We start from the raw sequence: 8747 nt of genomic DNA on the forward strand, positions 1-8747 counted from the left end.
GTTTACATAGGAGAAGGCGCCTTATATTGCAGATATCGAAAGGTTTCAAACATAGGAGAATCCACAGATTACGTTACCCCAAAGGGCAGGACAAAGTTTTCCATCACACACAAATATGTCACTGTGACGTCACAAACCAAAGGCCTATTTGTCTCTGATTATCGGAAGAACATGGGTATAGCTGCAACGACATTACTCTGTACTTCGATAAGACGGGGATGGTGCGTTTCTTTGCTCAGTAACATTATATGACGTCACTTTGGGTGTGATGTCATAACTTTAACCTCATGTTTGTGTTGACAAAATTCAATTAACCTACTTCTATCTTTTCCTGTGAATGGACAAAACGACAATGCTAAATTGACGATTTGTCTCGGTCGTGTTTTCAAAAGTTCGTGTATCACGTGTAACAACAAAAAAACCCTGTCCCAGTAATTTTTTCATTGTTGCACAACTATATAAGACATAATAGGTCGAAACAGCGTACATAGGTCTGCCGCTTAAATTAACATAAAAAAACGATTGTTGCACTTGCTCACTATAGTCGCCATCAATCTCTAATTTTGTTTCAAAAAACTTCCAAAATGGCCGAGATTCCTTCATGCAGCAAGGTTGGTTCCTCAAAACCAGAAAGTGGGTCATCAACGTTGGTGGTTCGTTCTGAAATCAAATGCGATTGAATATTTCAAGAACAGCAACTGCGATGCGCAGAAGATCGAGTCGTTGAGACTCAACAGTCTCTATGTCGTCACCTCCACGGACGAGAACGTCTTTTTTAGTCCCTGGTGTGTGTAGCAGTAAAAGGGAAAGAAAACGTTCGCATTTAAATTATGGATAAATGTTGACGCTGAATTTTCTGTTAGCATTGGTTAAAAAGGATTTAAATGTGTTTATCGAAGATGAACATTTAATATACTAAAACGAACCTCGTTGTAAGAACCTGCATGGTTGGACGATTCCGCCTTACCATACAAAAACATAACACTTTTGCGTCATAAACCGAATGAAATAAAATTTAATAAAATGTATGTTGCTCACACAAAAAACACTTGTTTAAACATGGTCAGTCTGTTATAATACAGGGAATTATACGATGATCCCTTTCAGCAGGTGATTTTTTGTGAAATATTACTGAACATTTGCCGCCAGCTGTAGTTTCGATTCTATCCTATACTTTCTGTACTAGAAGTTACGCCATCTTTTACTTCCACTACAGACACATACAGGCTTGTGGTAGATTGTGATTTACAAGAGGCAGCACGTCCTCCGACTCCGCACGGCGGTAGAGAAAGACGCGAATATCTGGAGCAGTGAGACCCAAGCTATGATGGATGGACAACCCCATATTTACGAAAACAAAGATCTTAATGGACAAGATCAAGGTAACGATCTAAACTGCTTTGCTTTGAATCTGCTTGAAAAACACTTCCAGAAATATTACTACAATGTTGTTGAAAAAACGACATTGCCCAAAGCATTTCATTCTTTCATTCATACTTAGTATGTTGACCATAGTGTAAGAAAAATATATTGCTCATAATTTGTGTATGTTGCAACAGCGTTCAGACGAAAATGAAAAGGAGATCGACTTAATCTACAAGAGGAAACCAAACTTCAAGCAATCAAGCGAACCTTTTAAGATGCCCTTTGCTATCCTTCCAATACGAATAGGTGGCCCCAGCAATTATTACAACTATCCGTCCTAGAATAAGTAACCCAATGTAAAGCCATACTTTATAGTGCTGCAAGTATCAACTTGGCTGTCATAAATCCGGGATGACGTCACCATCATCTTACAGGAACTATCTGTGACGTAACATTGCTTATATTGTTGCGTTGCTAAATACAAGAATCAACTTGCTTATTACAAATAAATTAAATAGGTTTAATTTCGTTTTTGGGAAAATTAAGTATAGAAATTAAGCGCTGTTCGCTCACAGGTGCCCTCTCGTGACGACCACTGTACTCGTTGAGGGACGAGGCTGTGAGGGTTATTAACGTCCTCCTTTAATCTCGTTTTTAAACTTGTGTAATGCTTCCTCTCGATAACCATCATTTTTAACTTTGTCACACTCTCCTAACTAACATGTCAAACAATGCTCATAAAACAAATGTTAATTTAATTTCATTTTGCACAAAGGATTACAATGCGTATGGACAATAAATATAAAAAATACAATGACATGGGCACCGAAAAATCCTTATGAATGTTATCGAGTCATGCGCACATGTGAAACCTTCTGCAATAAGATCGCAACCAATTGCACAAGTGTTTTTTGTGACATATGGGATATAGTACGTTAATTGGACCGTGCTTGGTTTAGACAAGGGAAAGCCTTTCTTGTTATAACACAACGAACGAAGTCATTTGATTTCCCCAACTTGTTATAAACGGTTTATTTGCAACGCAAACGTCAGCACAGCAATAAATTATGACGCAGCATGGAGATAATCTGACACGTATGTGGGAGTAAAGTTCGTTGTTTAAAATGTGCTTACCATAAATGTAGTCAGCAACAACAACTTGTTAATTCTTGTGAGAGGTTTGTGGGTATAAGAAGGATGTGCGTACTACGCTCATTATGTAGATGCTGCAAATATTGACCGTTGTGCGCATGTAAGCTTTAAAATGTTGGTGGGCTGAACAAAGAAAAACCTCAGTGAAATTGATATAAAAGATTTTATTTGTTCAGTTTTCAAATTGGACGTTGGTCCTATTGGTTCCTGCATGTAAGTTGTAATTTTGTTTGATTTTGTTAATTTCCCAGAGACTCTGAAGGTGTAAAGTAAATGTGATAAAACTAAGGCACAGCACTTTTGTAATGTGTCATAATTGAGAATTGATGGCGCTTTTACAATTTATTTTTGATAGGACTTTTTAATTTCTACATTTTGTTTGTGTATTTGTATTCTGGTCTTATTTACAATGTGGAGGATTTCAACATTCTTATTGGTTTGCTTCGTTTATTCCTGTTACGGAAGTGCTTTGACTGATCACGCAACCATTATTTTGCAAAACTCCAATCTTGTGTGTCCTTTGATATCAATGGCACCATTATTGCCAAATCACCATCATATTCTGATTCGTGTTCACCAGAGGTAAGAACGAAATTTATAAGATAACTTACAATGTAAATCTTTGTGTGGTTTTCAGGAAATCAACAACGGAAATTTTTTCAATGAAACTTCGAATGAGTTTACTTGCCGAAACCAAACGTTCTCTAAAATTGTGAACTAAAAAAGTGGAGTTATCTATGCAAGATATGAAAAAGCTATTATCGTGAAAGCAAAATGCAATTACGGTACACTGATATCTTTTAGATTTCAAAAAGCAAATTTACCCTTTTCTTTTTTTGAACAACTCCTGTAAAATCTGTTACAAAGTATTTGTTGGTTATAAACAGATTCCGATGATAAAATCTTTTAATTCTTTTGTTTTTTTAAGGATTTTTGGTCATTGGAAATCCTGGCGTGTTTGATCCCCAACTTTTGCAGATCACTAAAATTCTCGCAAGTCCTCTCCACACTTTAAAATGTTAACGCTCTCTATAATATGCGCATGTAAGTTTTGATTATGAAAAAAATCCCAGTATTTCTGTTCGATGAACGAATGTTTTTTTGGTACCAGATATGAAACGATGGATGGCACATTATGTTTCATTTACGCCTACATCATTCATGTCACACGAGTGTGTTGTTAATTTTGATGTTCGTTACAATTTTTCTAACCAAAACCCGTAATAAAATGCTGTGTTGACAAACGACATTTGGTGTGAGCAACATTATATAGATTGCTTTATTTATCACGACTTTGTAATGTTCTCTGTTCTGCGGTTCAATTTCAAGAAATGTGTTCCTGTACAATCCCCTCATGGGTATAATAAAAATACATAAACGACTTAATAATTCTTGTGAATAATATGTAAGTTTCGGGACTCATGAATTATAATTGGCAACTCGTTTTTACCTTGTGAAGTTATCTGCGTTGAAACTTTTTTTTCGCGTGCATACATAGCGCCCTCTATATGTGCGTACATTTCAATGAAAAGTTGACTAAGGTCATTTCGACGAAACCTTTTATTTTATGGATATAAATTTCACACATGACTGAACACGATTTCAGATCAAACCCTTCCGACATGACACAAATCTTGCATACATACGAAAATATAACAATATATACGAGTCGGCATCACTACCATAGGAATGTATGAAACCAACAAAACTAAAGAAGCTAAACACGATCAAATTACGAAAGAGTTAAAATAAAGCGATAATACGAGCGCCTTCCAGGCCATAGAATTTCCAATGATTTTGCACAGGGCTTGCTTAGAGCGTCAAAGTAAATGTGACATAAATTAAATTACCAACCGGCTCCACAATTCCAAGCTAAACAGCTTAAACCGCAGGTCATTTTAAGCGCAATGGCGGTGGAGACATCTTGACATATAAGCTAAGATTCCAACACTTTCCAGGCATTAGAATTTTCTGACAGAAAGAGGCCGTTTGACAGAAAGAGGCCATAAAAGCCACTGCGCTTACAAATGGCCTCTATGCCGTCAAAAACAATGACCTGCGGTTAAGCCCATTTCGCTGGGAACTGTTGAGTCGGTTGGCATTTTTATTTTGATAACGTTCACTTGCATGCTATGAGCGGAAAAAATACTTACGTAGACAAGTCAGGTAAGACTCGCCTTTTTCTCGTCTCTCTCTCTCAGACTTAGTAGAGAAGTCGGGTATTAGACAAGTCAGGTAAGACTCGCCTTTTTCTTGTCTCTCTCTTTCTCTCTTAGACTTACGTAGACAAGTCGGGTATGGTTTGGTGGGAACGTATTAGTCGTAGGACACCAAAAAGTTTCTTGTTGCAAAAATAAACCTTTGTGTATGACGTGCAAACTACTAAACATTTGTTTGTGTTGGTTTACTTTCAAGAAAATGAGTTAAACACATGTAAGTTTCCGCCAAACATGTTAGAGAGAGAAAGACGAGAAAAAAGCAAGTCTTACCTGACTTGTCTACGTGAGAGAAAGAGAGAGACGAGAAAAAGGCGAGTCTTACCTGACTTGTCTACGTAAGTATTTTTTCCGCTATGAGCAAGCCCTGTGAAAAATTATAGAAAATTCTATGGCCTGGAATGTGATTAATTTTTGGCGTGTATTAATAGTTGCTTTTCGTATGTAATGTTGATATAGGTCTTATTGCATTCCTTTGTAAAAATTTTTGGTAATTCGTTTAAATTGTTGTTTATTCATTGTTATTGTATTGTTGTTTGCTTGTTATTAATTAGTTACCTCTCTGAATCACGCATGCAACATATTATAATTCGACAAAAAATAAACTAAGTTGTGTTCACTGATGCATAAAATAATTTTCGTGATTTTTTTTAATTAGTCGAAATGACGACAGTGTAAAATCTCGGTTTTGTTTTTATAACATGTTTTTATGGCTGCGCATGAGTAATTATTAAACGCAAGATTGTCTTCGTGTATTGTTCAATAAACCCTTTTTACAACAAGGATCAAGGACATTCTTTTCACATTGAATTCGTCGAAAATTTGTCACATGAATATGTCTCAACGCAGAAGTGTTTCATGCTATCGCATTACAGAATCGCCCTACTGCGAAATGCCGTTACCCAGTCCCAGCTATGGTATATGCCGTTCACCATTAGGTTCACCACCATCTCAACTACGGGATCGTAATCAAGCTGCATGAAGGTCACTTTTATTCGACATGGTATCAAAAATCTCCCGGTGGGGTTTGAACTCACGACACTAGACATGGGTCAATATGGACGTCGTAAAAAATTGTAACTGCTTAAATTTTTGCTCAAAAACACATGAAAATTGGACTTCTACTCAAAAGAACTTTTTCACTTAAGTTATCGTAAAAAAAACAAGTACAAATGATCTCTAAAAATTATGTCCGACCACATACAACATGGGTTCGATATTCACATACAACTTTGGGTTTCGCTGTTGACATTTGTCCAAGAGAAGGAAACTTAACACCACGCTTTTAGTCTATGCGATATGTAGGGCCGACCGATAATGCTTAAATTTTAGTGCGCAAAAAAATACATAAAAATACACCATGGTTTAGACCAGAGTGTTCCAACTAAATTTTGCCGCTGGCCATAACAAACCGTATTAGTTTATCCCGGGATTAAGTGTTACTGTAAAATCTTGCTTAGACATACATATGGGATTACCGATAACACAAAACAATCTTTGCATTATTAAAACGGGAGTTTAAGTTAAGGACATGCGAAAATACAAAGTTATGTTTCCAAGCGAGGTTAGGATTCGCCGGTAAACGAAAGTTACAGTGAGGGCCCAAATTGGCTAGCGTGTCTGCATTTGGACCATGCTTTCAAATTGAGATGCAAAATTGCGTGTGTTTGAAGTCATGCTGATGGAAAACCTGAGATTTGTAACCATTTTTAATCATTTTTCCGGAAATCAACACTAGATTCTTGACAGACACAGAGATTCAAAGAAATTGTAGTGGACGAAAAGTATTTTAGCACGTGGTTGAATGTGACGTACCCCCCGTACCAAAACATGCATAATCGCGAGTGTTTGAAGTCATTCTGATGGAAAACCTGTGGTTTGCTGCGAGTAATTGGCGAGTATGAAATGAACCTTCCACAACAATGTTTGTGTAAATTGTGGGACGCACTGTGTTTTAGGCACAGTACAAACACATACGTATCTGTGAAACTTTCTTGTGAAATTGTGATAATTAATGCGGAACGCTTTTTAAGAAAAAACATATTTGGATTCTGCTTTCAAAGAATGACAATAGTAAACATAGATATAGCAGAGTGAATGACGAATGTAACAATCGGAATAGTCTGTACTCCAAAAAGGGTTGTTACGTTTCGTTTTGCCTTGAAAACGTATTTTTATTTCTAGCTATCGTTTTGAATGCATGTATCATCTTGGAACGCTGGTCACACTTTTATTTTACCGCATGTCCCAGTTTCCTGCACTATGACGTCGTAACCAGTTAGTCGTTAATCAATATTGTCTGTTTATTGTGCAGGTATGTACAATTCACATCCGAATGCATGGTTACACCCTCGAATTGCTCAGTTCTAGAATAACCAGTTGCATGTGGTGTGCAACAATTGGGTGTCCCAGACCTAACTGTTATGGTCACGCTTAAGTGATTTCTGCACAGCAGCGATGACTCCCATTCATGTTACAGTCATGTGATTTATGGTATGTGTAGCAAACACAAGGTGTTTATCTGTGTAATCAATAGTCGTGTGTACAGTGTTACGCTTAATCACCTGCCTTATACAAAGCCTTGCTTTCCATACTATTGTTTAACAACCCTTCTGCCCATTCCACAAACAATCGCAAGAAGTTTAATAACAAACATGTACATACTTGTGAAAGCTTAGTTCGAAAATAACAATATTTACTTTAATACAGGTCTACGGATGACGTACTTTTTTGTATTTATCGAAAACCTTGGTTAACGCGCTGGTGGTTCCCCTGCATCAAAACTACTTTCTTTGTGTATGACAACAGACGCCCCAGTGACGTCAAAGCGTCATGTGAGAAAGTCAGTGGCGACTGACGCATCAAAGTTTTAGTTTAGAGAAGAGCAGAGATGGGTTGTGGATTTGATTGTTTAATCTTGATGACAATGGATTGCGGATAATCACTTATGCTAGTGTTACCTTATTTCGCTTGTTGCAGTATTGTGTTGGTGCATTTTCTACATTACCCGAGACAATGAAAATTCACGTCAAGTTCCTCTGTTAGCCTGGTTTAGTTAATTGTAGCTAAGTTTGTTCGTTGAATAGCAGGTTTTTTTTATCGATGTAACGTAGGCATTATAGTTTGGTTGGTTTGTTGTTGGCAGAGCAAACTTTACAGCTCGACAACAATGACCAACTAAAATGCAGTTAGGGACTCAACACTACTCACTTTCAATCAACAAATAAGTTCCCAGAACTAAAATGTTTGCTAAATGTTCTCTGGTAAGCCAAGTAAGTCGAGAATCAAGTTTAAATTCAAACACGTAATGTGTATGCAGATAATATTGTGTACATATTGTGTGTGTACCTACCGTACAATAGTTCCTTACTGAATAATGCCAAAAACAATATTACGTCACGCGATTGACAATTGTGACGCGCTTGGTTCTACCTGCCTACACGGTGGTTGAGTAACCGGTTTAAATAGCACTGTGAGAATGTGCTTCTTTGCATAATACGTGCATCGACCATTTACAACAGCGAGGTTGTGAAACTAGTTACGACACAGTCAGCGCATCGGTTTATATAAAGATATAGTTGGCAAAGTGAAGATTTTTACGCTGTACGATTGTTTATGTACTGATAAAGAAAAAGGACCTTGTGTCAACACAAGTGTGCTTGTGTCTAAAGAAACTAAAAATACAAGACAAAAGAAGCGGACATACTTCATTTGTACAGACAGAGTTGAGGCTTTCATTCTTTTCACCACACCGGGATACGAACCTAGCTTCCAACTTGGTGTGCGAGTCGATGGCAAACTCGTTATAATGAGATTTGCTTAGGTCTACACACCATGCAGGCCACCTAATGTCCTGTACTGCTCCAACCTCCAGTGCAATTCGTCATGCGTCCTGGAAAGTTCCGCCTCCAAACTACTTGGCTCAAAATGTAGCCATCTATTTTCTAAATTGGTCACCAGCAATTGCTGCGCCAGTTTCTAACAAGTTGATTTTTCGTTTCACGCAGAATTAAA

The sequence above is a fragment of the Ascidia mentula genome, chromosome 3 (assembly GCF_947561715.1).
Source record: "Ascidia mentula chromosome 3, kaAscMent1.1, whole genome shotgun sequence".
NCBI lineage: Eukaryota > Metazoa > Chordata > Ascidiacea > Phlebobranchia > Ascidiidae > Ascidia > Ascidia mentula.